The sequence below is a fragment of the Numida meleagris genome, chromosome 8 (genome assembly GCF_002078875.1).
Source record: "Numida meleagris isolate 19003 breed g44 Domestic line chromosome 8, NumMel1.0, whole genome shotgun sequence".
In the NCBI taxonomy this organism is placed as follows: domain Eukaryota; kingdom Metazoa; phylum Chordata; class Aves; order Galliformes; family Numididae; genus Numida; species Numida meleagris.
Window position 1 is genome coordinate 10,743,922 of NC_034416.1, and position 20,251 is coordinate 10,764,172.

A 20,251-nucleotide genomic window follows, 5' to 3' on the forward strand; every position below is an offset into this window, starting at 1 on the left:
CCCTAGAGGGATCCAGTCCTGAGCGTGCTTCCAGCTAGTGCTGTGGGCCTGAGACTCACATGTCCCTGGCTTTAACTTTGTTCATGGTTTCTGTAAACCCCCTGACTCTGTTCTGATGGATATCAGGCTTTCACTGGCCCTGCTCCCTGCCATGCCAGAGTCACCTTGTTGGATTGCAGGTGTGCTCTAGATCTCAGTTCTCCACTGAAAAGTACAATCCCTTGTCAAAATGCTGTGATGGGCACAAGCAGAAGGTGACTGAGAGGAGCATTCAGCTGCCTTAAAGATGAATTCAGCAGATGGCAATGTTTTTATGCAGCTCCTCATCAATCCTGGTCACAGCTTTCTGCAGAGCAGAGCTAACAATGCAAATTTTGTGTCAGAATAGCTGCATTTGCCCATGGTGGCACTTAACTCCTCACTTTTTGTGTGCCAGTGCTTCAATGTCCTTGAATCCTGACCCCACCACAGAGTGGGTTCCTGCTGGGTGTTTAAGCATGATCCAAAGTAGAGTAGAAGTGCACAGGTTGAACTGGTTCCACCATTAACTACAGTGAATCTATGCTCAAAGTTCTTCCCTATACACCACCTTGTGCATGAACAAGTCTCCAACCTATGTTCTTTTATGTGATCACTCAGGTAACCTAAGCAGGATTTCTCCCTTCCACACACAAGAAGCACCATTGTGACTTTGGGCATTGTTGGTGTGCTAATGGCCGTACCACATCTACTCCATGAATACCAGCCATGGGCTGCTAGTTGCTTGTATGAGAGTGTATCTGGAAGGAGATCATTGTGATAGCTCTATGGCCACCCACTCCAAAAACTGGGAACATCCTTGACCAACTCATCTTGTACAATTAAATCCCCGAGCTTTTGGACCAGAGACTGAAAAGTAACCAGAGGAGAGGAAAGCAGGGTGATTGCAGCCCTTTGGAAAGACTCATTCCCCCTGCAGGGAAAGTTAGGGAAGCTTTGGAGGAATTGCCCACACAGTTTTGATTTGGCGTTTCTCACCTCTCTCCCTCATTTTAAATCCTTGGGCCTGCCACACCTTCCACACTGGAAACAAAGCCTTAGAATAAATTAGAGGAGAATAGGAAAAGAAATCACACTGATCTCCCAATTAGCATGGAGTGCTTAAGCAGTCAGATCTTTGCATTTTAATTGTAATCACTCCAAACACAAAAAGCTGAAGTGACAAACCCCACAGCTAATTCCTGCTGATTAAGTCGCCCCTTAGTCCCCATTCCAACATTTGTGTGGTTTCTGTTTTAAATCCTTGGCCTCTGGACACAGCCAACTGATAAAGGCAGTGTTTTATTTTTACTCTCTTCCATTCAACTCATTTTGCTTCACTGAATCCTGTCCCAGAGCCATGTTTGCATTCCCAGGTTCTTTGCCCTGGCCTGACACATGCCCATGGACCTTGTGGTGCTGGGACAGCCCCAGATGCTGAGAGCATGGGGCAAGCAGCAGAGGAAAGCAAGGCCAATGTAGAGTTCTCAACATCATGAGAAACACAGGTGGGGACAGAGTTCTGCAAGTCCAATCTGCCACCAAAGCAAGACTACCTGGGAAGTTAACTTAGATGTTCTGGGCTGTCCTGCCATATAATACGTGCAGAGACCCCACAGCCTACCTGAGACTATGTTCTGATGACTGAATGCTTTCTCAATGGAAATGTTTTCCTTTTATGTAATGGAATTTCCTCTGCTGTCATTCTGCCTCTCATCCTATTACTGTGAAAATTAATTAGGACCAAATTAAATCAGAGAGGGAGTATGCTGACCTAAGAAGAACTCTCAATCCTCTGTGAAAAGCAGAGTGCACAGCACAAACTCAGCTTTGAGCACAGTGGATTCAAACCAAGCCTTAGAGTCACGCTTCCTGGAGGTTTAGCTCCAGATCAAGATGTGTGTGCTAACAGACATGACTCTCCACAGTGTACCCCTCTACAGAATGGACTCCTGTCCCCAGGATTCTGTGTAGGCACAGAGTTGGTCCTTGAGAGATGTTTGGTCATGATGGTGATGGTTGGACTAGACGTTTCTTAGAAGTCTTTTCCAACCTTAATGATTCTATCATTCTGTGATTGAGAAGAAAAAGAACTGGGAAAGCTGTGAAAGATTAGAACAGAGGCCTTAAATGTGTTTATTAAGAAGATAATAGAGAAGCAGATAGGAGATGTAAATCTAATGAGACATTAGATGGGAAATTCCTTCTGAAGTGGAGTTTGAAGGGCAGGATGAGTTACCCCAGCACTTCATGGCAGGATGCTGTTCTGGGTTACCTGTGGCCCCACTCGGGAGCACTGGTTGTTGAAGGACCCACAGCACTGAAGGTCCACGTGAACTCAGCTGGCCCTCGTTATTCTGGTTGCTTCAGCACAGGAGCCAGCATGAAATGTCAAGTTGGTCTTTTGAGCTTGGTAGCAATGAGGTGCTGTGATTGTTGTACAAAACTCAGAAGAGTTTTCTTTACTTACTGTTGCTTTGTAAATAAGCTCTCTTAATTGAAAGCAGGAGTGCTCTTTCCTAAGAGCAATTCTTGGAATCAGAAATATAAGTAGATGTCAGGGCTCGGTTCTCCTTAAGCACACCCTGCTCCTCTCAGGTCCTGCAGCCAGGTGGAGATGGCCAGCACAGCACAGAAGCCAGTGAGTGAGGGAAAAGCAGGGTCTTCTCTCTGGGCATCGCTGCCCCATAGAACAAGGGATGCACACTGTCACCTCAGCTCTGCCAGTTCACTTCTGTAGGTGCTCATCCTCACCTGGGATTATGTCTCGTATATTTAAACATGCATCTCAAGTACATACCCCTTTCTGTAGAAGGGATGGGTCAGACTCTTCTGTTTGTATATTGTGTTCACGAATATGAAAGATCAAAACTGCAGATGATGTTGAAATCTCATTTCTTCCTGTAAGTAGCAATGCACGCACAAGCACACTATTTTGTTATCAGTCAAATTAAGGAAATAATTCTCACAGAAGCGTGGGAGAAAAGTGTATGGCTTTACACTGAATCAGTCATTCCATACAGAAGGCTTAATTCTTTTTTTAGCCCTTTAGGGAGAAAAATGGAGAAACTTACAGGTGGTAGACTGCATCCCAGGTCTTTGCCAGATCCTTTTCTGCATTTGTTTAAGTACCAGACAAAGCAGACATACCGGAGGAGACAGGGCAGGAGATGAAGAACCCAGGAGAATGTTCTGCAGTAGCATGACCTTGTGCCTAGGAAAGAACTTATACATGGTAGGAAGCTGGCAGGCTCAGTACTCTCTCTGCTATTCAGTTGCCTGTCTTCAAGGCCTTTTCAGCTGCGTGTTACAGGGAAATTCTTCACCTCAGGGAACCTGGTTAACTGTAATCAGAATCAAGATCTTGCAGACCTACTCTTAGTCTTCCTTCCTTCCTTTCTTCCTTCCTTGCTTCCTTCCTCCCTCCCTCCCTCCCTCCCTCCCTTCCTTCCTTTCTTCCTTCCTTTTCTTCCTTTCTTCCTTTCCTTCTCTGCACCCTGCAGTATTTTTCCTCCTCTGATGACTATGCATCTGCTCTTTGTTTCATTCATACTCTTAAGAGCCTTTCTCTTCTCTCATATTTATATCTCTTCTGTGTTTTGTTGCTGTATAATGTATCCTGTCTCCTCCATTTGCCTTCTGGCTGAAAAGCCTGCTGAGATTTCTCCCTCCTAGGGTTCCCCCTCCTCCTTGAAAGCCTACACAAGTGCTGAGGATGCAAACTGCATCCCCCAGGAAGGTACACGGATCAGGTAGGGTTGCTGTCCTGGGACTGTGGGGGGGATCTCAGGTTAATTTGTGAAACTAACTTCAGGCTCAGCAGCAGTTGCTGCTGATAATACTTCAAGAGAGAAGTAAAATGCTGATGGTAACATCTGCCTCAGTGATTTATGAGTGATGTAGGAACATCTAGCAAGCTCCAGAGAGCATGGAAGGGGATTTTCTTGTGAATTACTTTTTTTGAGAAAAGTTACGTGGCACACATTTGAGGGGAAATTGCAAAAGAGTCCCATAGCAGTAAGCAGTGTCATCTTTCTTTTGCCTAACCATGTATCAACCCCCACCCACTGTAAGCAATTGTGAGATAGTGGTGATCTGAAGATGTATTTAGGAACAGAATCCTCTTCTGTAAAACATTGTTCACTCAACACTAAGGTCCATGAAGAAGTTGCTTTTCATTATCCTAATTTCTACATTATCTGTGGAAAGTGGGTCAGTGTCTGTGCAAATACATAAGGAAGTGAGAAGATGGGTGAAACATCCTCCATATTTTGTCCTCCTTGATACCCTTCTGTGGACAGCTCCCACAAATGCAGGACTCAAACTGTTACAATAAGTTTTCTCTTTAACTCGCATAGTGGACACCTTATCCCATCTCTTTGAAAGTGCAGTGCTTCCCCCTACTCCAGCTGGACAGCTCTACCAATAAAATGGACTGATGTGGTGGCAGGCCTATCTCTTCTTCCCACACTATCATTGAAGGGGGAACAGGCTCTTTTCTGCAGCACAGTCCTTATAAACTCCCCAGTGAGACCAGAAATCCTCTCTGATTCTGTTATGCACCAGTGGATACAGCACTGCGCCAGGGAATCAGAGACCTGAACTCCATGTTTCTAATTTTCTTGTTTATACCATTCCTGGGTGCTCCCTCTTGCTCTGCTTACATACCTCCCAAGGCATTCACGTGATCCTGCAGTGTGAGTCATCGCTGCTGTTTCATAACTTGAAGCAAGGTGGAAACTTTATCCAACAGAAATATAAAAATGCACAAGTGTGCACTTCTCTGCCACTCTGGCTTCCACTGGATAAATTATGGTCATTTCCTTGTCCAATAAAGCTGAGCAGAAGCATTGTTCAGAGCTCTCAGATGAGAAGGTTAAATTCTGTGGAATGCGTACGCTTGTGTATGCGTATGTGTTACATTGCAGTGGAAAGAAGCTCAGGAGATTTGAGGATAGACTAGAATAGAATAGAATCATTAAAGAGGAAAGACCTCTAAGATCACCAAGTCCAACCGCCAACCCACCCCCCCATGCCCACTAACCACGTCCCCCAGTGCCACGTCTACACATTTCTTGAACAACTCCAGGGATGGTGACTCCACCACCTCCCTGAGTAGTTTGTTCCAGTGCATCACCACTCTTTCAGAGAAGTTCTTCCTAATAGCTAACCTGAACCTCCCCTGGCAATAGAATGGAATGGAAAATAGATTAGAATAGAAAATAGAAAATAGAATGGTTCAGTTGGATGGAACCTTGAAACATCATCTAGTCCAACTGTCTGACTGTGTCAGAGCTAACCAAAAGTTGAAGCACCATATTGAGGGCACTGTCTAAATACCTCTTGAACACTGACAGCCATGGGTTTGTACCTACAGGAACAGGCTCCAACAGTCATATTTGTGAGAGCTTGTCTCCATGATAGAAACTTACTTTTTGTTTTTAATTGCAAACACAGCCTTGGATGTATTCCCATGAATCGAAGAACATGTTGTTGTTTTTTTGAAGAGGGACTTAGAACTAGGCTCATGATTAATTCACCAAATTAAATTAAACCAGTTGGCAACTCTGATTTAAAGTTGGCTCATTTTCACCCATCTGACTTCAAAATGGCAGAATGGATTTTTATCAAACTTCAAAAGTAAAAAAGAAAAAAGAGTTTGCCTTTGGGAAAAGGAACAGGGACCAGAAATAGAAATAGGAAACAGCAATAGTATTCATGTATCCTCCTTGGTCATTTAATGTTACGTACAAGAACTGGTGGCTGGTGGTGCTGCCTGCAGCTGCATGGCAGTGGTGGGATGCCACTGTCAGAGGATGACATCCAGGTGCAGAAATGAGACACTGGAGTGATTCCTGCTCTAGCAAGAGTGCGACCGGTGAGGCTCAGCAGTGCTAACTTTCTGACCCTCTCTTAAAAAGAGGCTTCAGCTGTACACACAGCACCCACATATAAACTCATAACATTAACAAACTGGGCAGCAGCTCCTGTTGTGATCTTCACAGCTCCCTGAGGAGGGTGCTTGACTGCATAGCAACTGAAAGATGAATCCAGTTGAAAATGTACTTATCATTCACCAATAAACCCACAGAGTGAGAGAATATACAGTGTGAGGATGTGGGTGGGTGAGGACGGCTCTACCCTGTGGGATCGGGTACATGGTAGATGGGCCATCTCAAAGCGGTATCTCTGTGAGCTCTGCATCATGCCATGAGGTGTTTTGTTCCAGTCAAGATGCTGAATTTTTCTTCAAGCAGTGAGTTAGAATCCTGGAATTGCTTGAGTTGGAAGGGACCCTTAAAGAACATCACTCCAACCCCCCTGCAATGATCAGGGACACCTACAGCTCCATCAGGCGCTCAGCCCCATCCGTCTGACCTTGAGTGTCTCCAGGGATGGGGCATCCACCACCTCTCTGGGCAACCTTTGCTAGTGCCTCAACATTCTTATGTAAAAAACTTCTTCCTTATATCCAGTCTAAATCTCCCCTCTTTTAGTTTGAAACCATCTCCCCTTGTCTTGTCACAATAGACCCTGCTAAAGGGTCTGTCCTCTTCTTTCTTACAGCCCCCCTTTAGGTACAGAAAGTTCCTTCCTGGGATTTTGCACAGCAGTGATTTTTAGACCAGGAGCATGAAAAGCACAGTCTCTTATCTGCTATATCTGCTAATATTGCTTCTTATTTCAATGAACGATTTTTCTAATTGGTCTTTGATGTTAACATGGTAACATCTCCTAAGAGAGTGGTGTGAGGGATAGAGCTGAATTATTTTATTGTCACACACTGCAACTACAGAGGAAAGTGACAGGAAAATCTTTCTACCATATAATGGGTATAGGTTGAAGTTAGGACCTGCCTTAATTCAATGCATTGAGCTTTTAGGAAGCTCTTCTAAATCCTGATTTAGGATCTGTAAGCACACAACATGAATGAGAGTGATATTTAACATCCAGTTTATCAGAGCAGAATTTTCATTCCTCAAACTGAGATGATCATTCAAAACCAATGTCAAGAACAGCTTACGTAAATCACTTCTTAAACCAGGAGAATCTCTGGAGAATTTTTCCAGCTACAGACCTTGCTATCACTGTTTGTGTCTTTGTTATTGCAGTGCCAGTCTCCTGCATTGTGCTTAGCATGATGTCAAAGCTTCAGACAACCCGTCAGCCAAAGCTGGTGTGGACCCTGACATTGCAGTTGGCAGCTGTGTGTTGCTGGAGAGCTCGGTCCCATCAGCCACACTTACACTAGCTGCCTTGTTTGGGTTTTGTTTGTTTGTTTCTGGCCAAGACACCAGAAGTCCCAAACCTACCTGTTTGTGAGGGAGCAGGTTCCCATCTTCGTGGAGGAGATGTCTTCAGGCCTCCAGCAGACACATCGCTGGATGCTGAATTTCTTTTGCCTCGCATTTGCAGCAGCCTGCCCAGGCAGACCCTGCAGCCACAGGAGAGGCCTCTCTTCCTGCCCAGCACCTTTCGTGTAAGGAGCAGAGTGACAGAGCTGGCTGTGGAAGGGTCTGCGAGCTATCTCCTGGCTGTTTGTGACAGAACGGCTCAGCTTAGGGGAAGAAGTCCATGTTAGGTATTTAAGGTTGAATTCTCTGGCTGATCCTGCATTTCCCACGGGCCGGTGAGAGCACATGGAACAGTTAATATTTAAACTGTTGACACAGTGCCCGATTTAGACAGCTGCTTCAGCATCACCCTCCTTTGGAGAAGTGTATTGTCTGGGGGAAAGCCGCGTGACCCAAACAGCCAGCACAGGATGTCTGGGCCCCTTCACCCCATGTGGCCGGCTGCAGCTGGGTCGCCTCTGCTCTTTCTGTCCAGGGAGAGAGTGACTTCCACAGGTTTCTCAGCACAAGGTCTATTAGATGAGACTTCACAACACAACTGGCTGGACAATGTTTGTGAGTTTTTCCTGGCTTTTTTTTCCCTTCAAAAATTCTAAAAAAGTGAAATCATGGTGACTCCAATGAAATGCTTTTCAGCTGCCTTAAAAGTAAATGCTCCAAGTTTAGTAACCGTTTTGCTCTCGGTTTTTCTGAATTTCCCTCTTTCCCTTCCTGCCTGAAATTTTGCAATGCAAATGTTGTTGATACGACTCAAAACATAATTTATTCTTGGACACGAATGCTCCAAAGATACGTCAACAAAAAACGAAACCTTCTTGACACTGACAATTTCACATGCGTTAAAGAAATTAGTCTGAAATTTCTAAAACAACTCTTTTTTTAGAATCTCTTCTTTCTCCAATTTAGGAGGGCATATGTTGACTTTAATGCATGATAGCTGGCAGAGCAATGTGCTGAGCTCTGCCCTTGTGCTACCTCCCAAACTTTTGGAGGTTGACCCGCAGTTGTGTTTCCTGTAAATGTGTTAATGTTTTTTAAAACTTTGGATTATATTATGCTGTTACTTAGGTGTCCAAATCACTGAAAAGTCAGAGGAGCTTGGATATTTAAAACTCTTGAAAATGTGGATCTCTGTCATTATTTGAACATTTAAAAGGTTAGCAAAATTAATGCTACAATATCCCTCCTGGTATCAGCAGCAAATCTTTCAGTACCCTGTAACAGACGTAGGCAGGTATCAAATTTAATGGGATGTTTGACTGTTGTAAAGCTGCCTTATCTGGGCTCCCAGGAATGTCAGGTGTGGCTTACTGTGGACATGGATTAATGTAGAACAATTGCTAGAATTCTAATCTAGACAAAATATTCCTCATAACAGAGTAGAGGATAGGTAGAGCAGTTGTGACCCATGTCTGTGGTTATGAAGGGATTATTAGCACCTTCTCCTGAACCACAACTGGAAGAAATCATTAAATGCTTTTCCCTGTTGCAGTGTGAAATCTTGCCATGGAAACCCAGGGTACAGTAGATAAAGCAGAAGAGAACAGGAAGGCAAGGTGAGATTAACAGAACTAAAATCTCACTTCAAATTAAATGAGACAAGAAGATGAAGTAGTTTTTCCAGCAGCTAAACATATGCACTGTTATCTTTTTAATAAAATGAAGGCAGGAGGAAAAAAGCATCACAGAACCTCTCCAGAGTGGCAGATGAGCAGGAACTGTAACTCACCACCACAGCAAAAAGATTTATGTTGGGTTGCTTCCCTCTGGTTCATTCTCCCATTGTTCAAGCATCAACGCTGCAGACACTACCAACTTGCTGTTTCTCTTTTAAATAGATCAAGTAGTTGGCTTTTATGTTTCTTATTGGGTGGGAAGTTCCTTTAGGTTGAGCCATCCATCTATGATTTTTGTGTGCAAACCGTGGAAGGCTGAGCTTCTCAAGAGTTTGGACACTTGAGACTGAAGGCTGGTTGGTTAGTTCCAAAGAGCTTCAGCTTTAAGGAAATATGGGGACAGTGGGAAGGAAGTCCAAGAGGAGAGAGTGGCAGGGGCGCAAGGACACGTGGGTGAAGCCTTTTGGCTCAGCAGGGCTTCAGGGCTTTTGATCATGAGGACTGCCCTAATGGCTTGTGAGAGTTACAAGTTGAATTGTCACATGTGAAGAAAGTCATGATTTTACATTAGATATGGGCTTTGGACTCAGTGAAAAAAAAAGATCCAAAGGCAGAAGAGAAAGCTTTCTTTCTCTTTTCACCCATGGCTATGGCTGACTACACATTCCCTCTTCCCCATTGGCATCCCTCAGGGTTTCTACAGCCCTGAGAGACAAGTTGTAGCACCTTGGCCTCTCTGCACATCCTTATCTGCACATCCTTATCTGCACATCCAAATCTTCTTGGTGTCTTCAGGAGGCCGAGTCTTCTAAACTAAGACAGGTGGAGCTTAAGACTCAGCCTATTAACAGATTTCAGTTAAATATCTCAATGTCTTGCATCAGTCAGTTCTGAAAATGAGACAGTCTCAGCTACTTTTGGTTAGCGTGAAAAGGTTCAGCAATGCTTGAGCACTTCATTTGCTTGTGAAAATAAAACTCAAGAGATTATACTTTTTATTCCTCAAAACCAAAGTAAGTTACTCACCTCACAGCAAAAGAATAAGACTCAGGATTTATTCTGTTTCTCCCTTTGCTCTAGTCAACATCATAGAGCTTGTGTGCATCCAACTCTTGGTACAATCCAGTGAGATACTTGGAGACGTAGAAAACTTTGCTTAAGTCATAGCAAAGTCCTTTGGATACACATTTTATATGGCATAACAAGAGTTCTCTTATGAAGTTCAGGGCAAGTTTGAGCACTCTGAATGGTAAGTTCATCTGTATTTTCATAGCCCAGTAACACAGATTTGGCCTAAAGACAGTGCCTTAAAAATGGAAACCTCTTATATTTAAACCAGCAGAGAAAAAGTTGTCCTTTAAAGGTTGTATTTGTTGTACGATACTTTTGTTCTGGGTAGGAAAAAAGAAAGCAAACCCAAAAGCCCAAGAAAGATTCCTAATCAATTGATAATTAACAACTTTCAAGTACATTTATGTCCACATACATCATTTTTTTTTTAAAAAAAAAAAGAAATATTTTTAGTGTTTTAACACTTTTTTTTTTCAAAAAAAAAAAAGAAAAAAGAAAGAGAAGAAAGTAATGTACACATTACATTATTTTGGCACTGGTATGGATCATTTTAAAAAACATTTGTTGTTAATATTTATAATGGTTTGTACAAAATTGTAAACTATTTTCAAGTTTGTTTTTACTTTTGTTCATCATCGCCTTTCAAAAACTGTCACTGCAGGAACAGAAATACCCCAAACTAAACCCCAGAATGAAAGCAAGGCAACTCCCCGTGGCCCTGCCCATCCTTCCCCCTGCCCTCCTGCCCACTCTACCTACAAGAAGATGGAAGGAGACAGTTTTTGAAAGCACCCGGCAGTAATTGGTGAGCATGCTCGTCCTGGGAGCCCTCCCATGGCACAGCATGGGCACCAGCTCCTCTCCATCTGGCACAGGACGGCTATGAGAGCAGAGACTGCCACCCACCAATCACACCTTCCCACCTCTAGAGTAGACAAAGATGGCTCTTTAGGTCATTTTATTTTATTTCTTTGTTGTTTTTTCCCTTTTTTTTTCTCCTCCCTCCCCCCCTTTTTTTTACAAAAATTTCTACATCTAAATCACTTTGCTATAGAAACATTATTTTCTTTCCTTTTTTTTTTTTTTTACATTAGTTAAAGCAGAATCTGCTTTTGTGAAAAAAGACAAGGATCAAGGTCTTATTTCATGCAGAAAATGCAAATTAAAGAACATAAAAATGGGTGGTTTGTTCTGTTTTTTTTTTCTTTTTTTTTTCTTCTGTTTGTTTTTGTAATGCTGTACAGGATGCAACGCAGCCACTCAGAGTATGTCAAGATGGTTCACAGCAGTCCCTTTGATAATGTATATTGACATTGCCATTGATCTCCCTGTTCTGTTGTCACTGTTGTTCAGTTAGGATTTTGTTTGAAATTCTGGCCACATAAGACGTCCCCAGTTAGAGAAGATGTTGCCACTTCTTCATCTTTGAAGGGAAGATGGATGAGTGCAGTTTGAGAGGATGATAGATTGGCATAAATGGTCTAGCCTTTCCTGGGAAGGATGCCCCAGACTTAGAGGTCTAATCTTGTTTGCTTTCGTACCTCTTGGCTTAACATCCCTGTGGTAAGCATATCATGAGTGGTCATTTGTCCTTCAGAAAACAGTTTCACCTCTGTAAGGGGATGTGATTTCACACAAAGACACAATATTATGACATGCCAGGCAATGGAGAGAAAAAATACTGTATATCGGACAAAGCTAATTCCACCAGGGTCATGAGTATTTGCCTACAGGTAGTATTTTTCTGGTAACTCTTGAGTCTCTCTATTCTCAGATTTCCCATTTTCTTCTCCAGTACCTAGATATTCATCTTTGCAAGTGTTAGAAACTCTCCTCTGTGACATCTGCTTACCCTTTCATGGGGTTTGCTCATGGGAGATCCTCTCTTTTGGTCTGCCAAGCACACTGGCCCCAACCCTGTGAAGCTATCAGATCCAGGTATGATTTTAAACAGATGAGTAGTCATCAGGACTGATCTGCTGCTCAGATGTGAGCACAGGATTGGGCTTTGCTGGATTGAGGCACAGTGTGGGTTTAGTCCTACCCTGTTCCTCTGTTTTGCCTTTCCCCTTCTTGCTTCAATGCTCTTGAAATGTGGGAAGGAAAAGGTTGGGGCAACCTCATCTCCTCCTTTCCAAACATCTTCTTCAACAGCACCTACCTTTGAGCTCAATCTCAGATCTATGCCTAGTATCTCCCTGTGAGACACTCTGGGACATGTCTCCCCTGTTTCTGCCTCCATATCTGTGGGGCGTGAGGTTGGTGAGATCTCTTAACAGCCTGGAAGCTGCACTAACAAAAGACAAATTCCTATTCAAAGCATCCCTATGGGTACTCATCTGTCCCTGTGGTAGGTGGCACAATGCCCAGAACTTTGGGCCTGTTGTCCGCCATCTTTGAAGAAATAAAGTTAAGCATCACCAGCCACAGCAGCACAAGTTCTCTCGCAAAGTGTGTCTTCTCTTTGGAGTGCCACCTGACATGTCATGATATTGTATGGCAGTCAATGCTGCAGCGAGGAATCACCACTGGACCTCACTGGGCTCACTGGATCTCACTGGGAATGGCCATTACCTCGGCAAGGTTTGGTGCTGCAGCAGCACAGGCCCCACAGCCCTGGGCACAGCCAGAGGGTGGTGATGAGAAAGGAAAGACCAACCAACCAAGTGCATCATTCCCTAGTGGAACACATAACGAGGATCTGCTCAAGGACTGAGGACTCTGCCCCACTGGGGCAGAGCATCTGTCAGGGAAGAGGCAGTGCCAGTTCCCTTCTCTGCAGAGATGAGAGGGGATTAGCCACAGAGAGAAATGCCTCTGCCAGCCTGAGCCAGTGCATTCCTCATGCTGAAAAAACAGGCCATTGCCTGTCTCACTCCCCAAATGCTATCTGCATGACACCAAAGGCAATCATATTTTCCTCCCTTGCTGACCTGGCTTTTCCCAGCCTGTCAGTCCTCCTTACTTGGCTCAACAACACTCAGGGCTGTTCTGCACAGGGCGTTCTATGCAGCTGGGAAGTTGGAGCCACATGACAAGATACCCAGAGAAGCACACTGCAGTCAAAGATTCTGGCACTGGCAAGCTCTGGCTATCTCTCAGATGGGAGCAGGGCATCCCTCAGCACGGAGCTGAGAACAGGAGGTGTGGGATGGCAGGTTCAGTGTCTCTAAAGTGGGATGATGATGGCAGACGTTCTTGGAGCCATTATTTTCCCCATCATTTTCTACTGTAGAGCGCAGTGTAGTGGAGAAGCTCATGCTCACACAACTTCTTCTTGCTTTGTCTCTGCAAAACACCTGCCCCTGTGCACTCACGAATCCTGCCTGTGCTGCTCACCAGCAGGAATGGCTGAGCCAGGGCTGTGTGGCCTGCATCATATTGATGCACCCTAGCTGGAGTGGCAGTTACAGTGGAGAGAAGCCTTACTGTTGAAGAATGGCCATTCCTAAGAGAATCAAGACCTCCCTATGGTCCACCTTTCATACCAAGATTTTTCTTTTATCCTCACTGCAATAATACAAATAATACAACATTTGTTGGCTGCAGAAACCATTCTCTCCCCACAGAGGAAAGACTGTCCTCTGTTTTTCCAAAACACTAGGATAAAACAGACAAACAGTTTCTTATCTTGTTTTTCACACTTGGCATTCTTCCCAACCCAGACAAAGATTGGTTATAATACAGAGGGTTACCTATAGGTCTCAGACCCACTACCATTATCATCTATGGCATTTCCCTGTCACTCATTTCTGCTAACTGAAAGCTGCATGGAAACCAAACATCCCTTGGTCCAAAATCAGTCAGTGCCGTAAACTTGAGCCTGCTCATTTGCACTTCTGACTTTCTGTGCTTCTTCTGCTGAAGAATTTTTCTCTGCAAGTCCAATGGCCACTAAAACAGATAGCTAAGCTTAACTCAAGGTCTCTGCTTTGCACACTCTCTTCCAAGTCCATCCTTCATCATCTCTTCCTGTACAGCCAGGAACTTGCAGGGAAAGGTCTACTGAATTGCAAAGGCTCTTAAGAGAAATCTGTCAACACTGACAGCTTCCTCGATAACTCTTCTCCGCAACTGGGCATTTCCTAACACCTGTCACCCTAGACCGAATCACAAGGCAGAAAGCAGTGTCAGCAACAAGAGCTTCTCCAAGACTGTTCAGGCTCATACTTTCTTTACTCCACATGCATTACTTCATTTATGCAAGTGATATCTGATATCATTTTTGTCCCTTCACTACTACATCCCAGGATACAGTAAGGCATAGTACAGTTTGGTTCTGCAGGAAGAGGCCACGTGTGCAAGAGATTAGGCTCTAATACACAGCCTCCTCTCATTGACCTCAGGGATGGTGGGATCAAACACTGAGTGGTTACTTACATAACATAACTTCCACCTCTACTGCCCACCTCTTCTTTACTGCACTTGGAGGTGGATCAGGGAGCCAGCCCTAGGGTCACCATCTTGGTGGGCTGCACTTCTGTGTAGGCACAGGCACAGGTTCACCCTCCAATCCCTGTGGGAAAGTCTGGGAAATGGTATTGTCATATCAGCCTGGAGGACAGTGCTTCTTTATTACACTTGTCACCTTTCAGCTGTTCTTTACTTCTGAATGTACAGAACCATTTTTATTTGGTTTACATCAAGACATTAGAAATCAAATATTTATTTAAAAAAAAAACAACAACAAAAAACCAAAACAACAAAAAACCTCAACAAAATAAACCAACCAATCAAACAAAATAAAACCAAACGAAAAAGAATAAAAACCAAGTCCCAACGCTATATACATCTTCTTGTTCCCAGTCTCCAGTCCCCTCCCTCCCTCTCTCCCACCCTTTCTCCCTCCCTCCCAGCATCTGCATTAGGTCCTGCTTCCAACACATAGGTTTCACATCTCTCATCCAACCCATGCCCCCAACCCAGTTTCCATGCCTACTGCAAAGACATCCCACCCTGCTTGGTAAGCCCAGTCTCATCTCCAAGAAAGCATTTGGTAACCTGCACAGCATTTCTTGCCTGGTTATCTCTTATCTCTGACATCAGGGCAGAGCCCAGCCAGTGCCCCAGCTTGGGATAGCGGTAGCTCCTCTGCATATCCCAGCCCAGCTCCTGCAACATTGTCCAGATGCAAATGATTGTCCCTGCCTAGAGGGACTAAGCTCATTCTGAAGGCAAAGCACCATGAGTCTCCCTCTATTTCCCAGTTGCTGACCTCACCATCTCCCAGAGTCTGCGGTCTCTGTCCACCAGGGACTGCTGCCGCGGCTGGGTTTCCTTGAGTGCTGCCTGCAGCTGCACCCAGCCCATCTGGCTCACTGCAGGTCCCCAGTTTCCAGTGCTGTAGACTTTTCAAACCTATTGTATTGCACATATATTTCCAGTACCTCTCCCCTTTTCATCTCTGAAGTTCTAGCTCGTTCTCACCAACCACCCCTTCCTCATCCCATCCTCATCCCTAGTGAAATCCTAGGATTTCACTAACTACTGTCCTCTCATCTGCACAGCTTCAGAGGTTTCACTTCTGCTTGATAACAGTTCAGAGATTTAAAACCCCTTCACCCTCGCCACAAAAAGGAAAACAAAACCAACTCCCTCCCCCACCCTTATCTCCTCACGCCAGAGCCTCTGGAGCAGATCTGGTCAAACAGACCGGCCCAATCAGGTCCTCGCACGGCTCTGTTTCTGGGAAGTGGATGTGCTGTCCATTGGACAGAGGAAGCGCCAAGCCTTGGCAGGTTCCCTACTTATTTGCAAGACATAAGCTGCTGGCATGGTGTCAGATGTGCATGCAAGAAAGCTGGATGCCAGTTAAGACCTATAGTCCTGTTTGTTTCATGCACTGTGAACTTATCCTATATACACTACGGGCTGGTTTATGCTTGAAGACATGAATATAAAGGTATACATTTTCCTTTTATCTTAGTAACCAAAGCTTTACTTTCACCCATGGAACAGCAGGGGTTTGCTACCAGGGCTCTTATTTTCCTCATCTGCTCTTTCTCGCTTCAGTTCTCAATACTGAAGGTGAAGGGGGGATAGGAGGGGGACAGGTAGGATTACAGTCCCAAGGTCCTAGTTCCTAAAGGTCCCTGAGTGACAGCACTATACAGTATCAGAATACGAAGCGATAGGGTTGTGTTGGCCATTTATATCCTGAGAGAGATTTCACTTCTATTTCTCCTTTTCCTCCTCCTCCTCCACATGCTTGCGTTAGGCCGTTACGCATGGGAAAGGTGCAAAACATTTTCTTCCAGCCCAGCCCCCTCAGGCAGCCCGGAGTTTCCCTCATGCTCAGCTTATGTTCTCTGACAAAAAAACAAGACCCAATGAACAGCAACCCTGTCTCAAGCAGCAAACAAACAGAGCTCCATTCAGAATTGCCTCCTGCACCACTGCAGGAAAAGCCAGAGGCAGCTCCATTTTGGAATAGCACTCACACTTTTTCCTCTCCGCTGCTCTCCCTTCATGAAGAGAAGGTGGACAGATGTGTGCACACAAGCTACAGAGTGGAATACTCCTCCAGCTTTCCAACAACATTATCTTTGTACCCACTCCATTAAAGCCTCATGCCTTCCCTTACGCTTGTGACAGCTTGAAACCTCTCAGCCTCGAGTTTGATTAAAACTCTTTTATTCTCCACTGTCTCCTTTCTGAATCACTGGACCCCAAAACAACCCTTGGATTTCTTGCCTTTCTTAGGGTGGACACGGATCGCTATGGAGGGGGAAAATGGAGGTGCCACCTCGGTCCTGGAGGAGGGCATTTCTAAAGGCCTCCAGCATTCTTCCCTCCCCCTGTCCAGGACCACATTTTCTATTACTCATCTGACTTACAGGACTCAGTTGTTCTCCATCTTGCCATGTCACCAGAAATTGTAAGGCAGTTCCTGAACTGTGAGAAGTCCTGACCGCACACTCTTTGGCAAAGATTATTGTGTAGGACTGAAAAGTCCAGATGTCTGGATATACGAAGACAGACTCTATGAAATAAAACTGGCCTGGCAAGGACAGGTCAGAAACATTCAGAGAGAAACTAGGATGACTCCTGATAAGAAAGAGAACCCAGCCAACAGAGAACAGAGGCAATAGCAAAAGAGTCTGGCTCCAAATCCCAGCAGGTAAAGACATCATCTGAGCAGTGCTTTTTCCCTGGAAAGCTTTTGGATTGTCGCTCTGAAATTCTGGGCTCAATCGCTGATGGAAGCCTTGAAAAGTAAAAACAGACCCCCCGTGCCTGATCTCCAGCTGCTGGAGGCCCCGAGCTGTATCTGCTGTGCTGGATGGGGTCGGTCAGTGGCTGGCAGGAACCCCCTCCATGCATGGCTCAGTGCCCAAGCAGCAAAGAGCAGAGGTGGGCTTTTCATCGTATCTGTGTGCTGCTGCCACTGCTGGCCCTTCGAAGCAGCTGAGGGCACTTTCAGGTGCCTAACTCCTACCACAGATTTGTCAGGCTTCTACTACAGCTAGCAAATTGCTGGAGTTCCTGAGTCATCTCCCTCAGCTTCATCATTTCTTACCATGTGGCTATTTGTTCTCCCTCCAGTCTTAACAGGCTTCTTACAACTGCCTCTTTTTTTCCCTTCTGTCATTCTGACCACCCTTTACATTGCAATCCCATATATAAAGGGGAAGTGTTTCAATATTTTATTTACTGATCAATCATCTGGTTAGACTTCCCTGAAAGACTGAACCTGCTGATAGGCAGCCTCCCTCTGGCATGTGTATTACCACCACATTATACTGCTGATGTCATAAAATACAACTTTATGACTTCCACTACAACTTTTAAAAGCCTTTTCCGAATTGAATCCCACTAGAAAGTATAACAGTCTCCTCTAGACAACCTTTAACTTCCTGCACGTCAGGCAGAAGAAACTACCTGATTCAACACTAGTCCTACCATCCAGTTCTGTTCACTCTTCAAACTTACTGCTGTACAGATCTATGTCAACAATAAGCTGCAGCATCAAGAAAACCTATTTTCAACAGTATCACTCCTCAATGTGGAAACCAGCAAGAGACTGTTCTGCAGGGCAGCTGGGAAGCTAAGCCTGATTTAACAATTGTGCTAAAACCTTGGTGAGCCCAGCGAGGCCTGGACTGAATGTGTGCATGCATGAACATGGGAGAGGGAGACAGAGATTGGAGATGAGTGAGAAGGATGGATGCCCTACTTTTATGCTTAGGATTGTACCAGTAGAAAATGCATAAAGCACATTACTGATATAAAAATAACAACACTTATCACTCTGATGAGCCCTCATCCTGTTTCCTCCAAGACAAGGCAAAACTTTCCATGACTTCAGTGTTACTAGGTCAGGCCTATGGTAATTCACATTTTCATAGCACTGTACAGACACAAATCAGTAAATGAAAAGGTGTGCATTAGATGTATCTGTCTTCTGAAAAACAAGAGTTTCCCTGGTCTCAGAGAATCACTTTGCTCTCACAAACAATGGGAACTTAAGAAAAAGGAAGAGGATGCTAGCAGGAAAATAAAGGGGTGTTTGGATTCAAGGCTGTGTGTGTGTGTCTGGCGTGAGAAAACCTCCATCAGGTAAGAAAAAGGTTCTCATAATTACACCATGAATGGCAGAATGAGCCAAGGGTTAAAGTTTTGCACTTGTGAATTTATTATTTTCATGGCTTTTATTAACATTATAAGGGAGATTATCAATCATCAGTGATTGCCCAAGTGGCCAATAATTCAGTGATTTATCTGAAAGTCACTGGCTCCTCTGGAAAAGGAGTAACCCTTTGTACCTTAATAAAATGTGCCTGTGGATGGAAGCTACTACAGACTTAAGGGCTTCCACAAGCACTGACAAGCTCAGCACTTTCTTTGCAACCTTCATCCTGCCCAGTCTTTGAAGACCACTGTCTTCCAGAGGGATGATGCTCCATAGAACTCTACTGCATCCTTAGTTGCATCTTCTGCAGGAAGGGACACAAGGTGCTCTTCTCTGCATGGTTTAACAGACACAAAGCAAGGCCCGATAAAAGCAGAACATATTAAAGAGTGGTAGATTACCATTTGCTTCTGAAGCTCTTAGGAAAGGAAATAGTTCTCATTTCTGGATATTTTCATCCTGAAATACAACAGTTAAAAAATCTCCACCCCTTCCTGCACCTTGCTGTAGGCTATGGTCATTTGGTGGGCTGCAGTGTGAAGTCCCTTGTCTGGCACAAAGAGCAGGTGGAGAGGGGAAATGGCTGAGTTTTCAGAGTCCTGTATCTGCTTTTCTCCCAAAACTCAGTAAGAAAGATGCAGGGTGGAAATGATTAGGAACAAGCCCTCATTTCAGGACTAAACCAGCTTAGATCAGATGCCAGCAGTGGACAACGGCATCATCCCATTGCTGATCCCCAAAGCCCTCTCTCTCCTCAGCAAGTGTATTTGCACAATCTATTGTCCCCAGCCCTGTGTCTCTAGTACAAGCTAGGACTCCAAGTTCGCAAATTTGCAATGAGCAAACAAAACCCTGCTATCCCCCCCAAAACATTGCCAGTTGAATGTCATCTGTGTTCTCTTTCTACAAAAGACATTACAAAACCCCCCCTCCCCTACTCCCTCCCCAGAAAACATGCTTGCACACACACATCCACATCTACATACACACGCACACACTCCCAGATGTGTCTCACACACACACACTCATTCACACAGGAAAAACAGCTTGCAAACTCCTGAAGGTGGAAAAAGGCAACTTGCAAATGTGCCTTTGCTTTTGATAAGCTCCCTCCTCCCACCCACCCTATGCCCCACATTGCCCCTTCCCTCCCAAATAATTGCCCTGTCTTCCCCACTTCCCAGCTCTTCCAAAATAAATATTCTTTTTATTTGTTGGTTTAAAAGATTCTTTTAGGCTTGTAAGCAAGAGAGAGGAAGAGAGAAAAAGAAAAGAAAAGTCTTATAGCATGAGAATGAAACCCCATTATCTCATGAATCCATGAAGGAATAAACATGAAGGGGTTAAGAACAGTGACAGAAAGAAGATTAAAAAAACATAATAATACTGAGAAGAGAAAGATGAAATTATGAAATTCAGAGATGGAATGGAAGTGAGGATAGTGCATTAGTGAGCACAGCCAAAGATAACCTATCCCCCCACACCAGTTTTTACTCAATTTCTTTATATCTCCCTCCCCCCCTTTTTTTATACTTTTCTTTTTTTTCTTTTTTTTTTTT

General features: G+C 44.4%; 1 long non-coding RNA gene across 1 annotated transcript in view; it reads left to right on the forward strand.

The window, feature by feature from the left end:
- LOC110403353 overlaps positions 1-20,251 on the forward strand; it is a 49,357-nt gene that overhangs the window by 24,295 nt on the left and 4,811 nt on the right. The window lies entirely within an intron of this gene.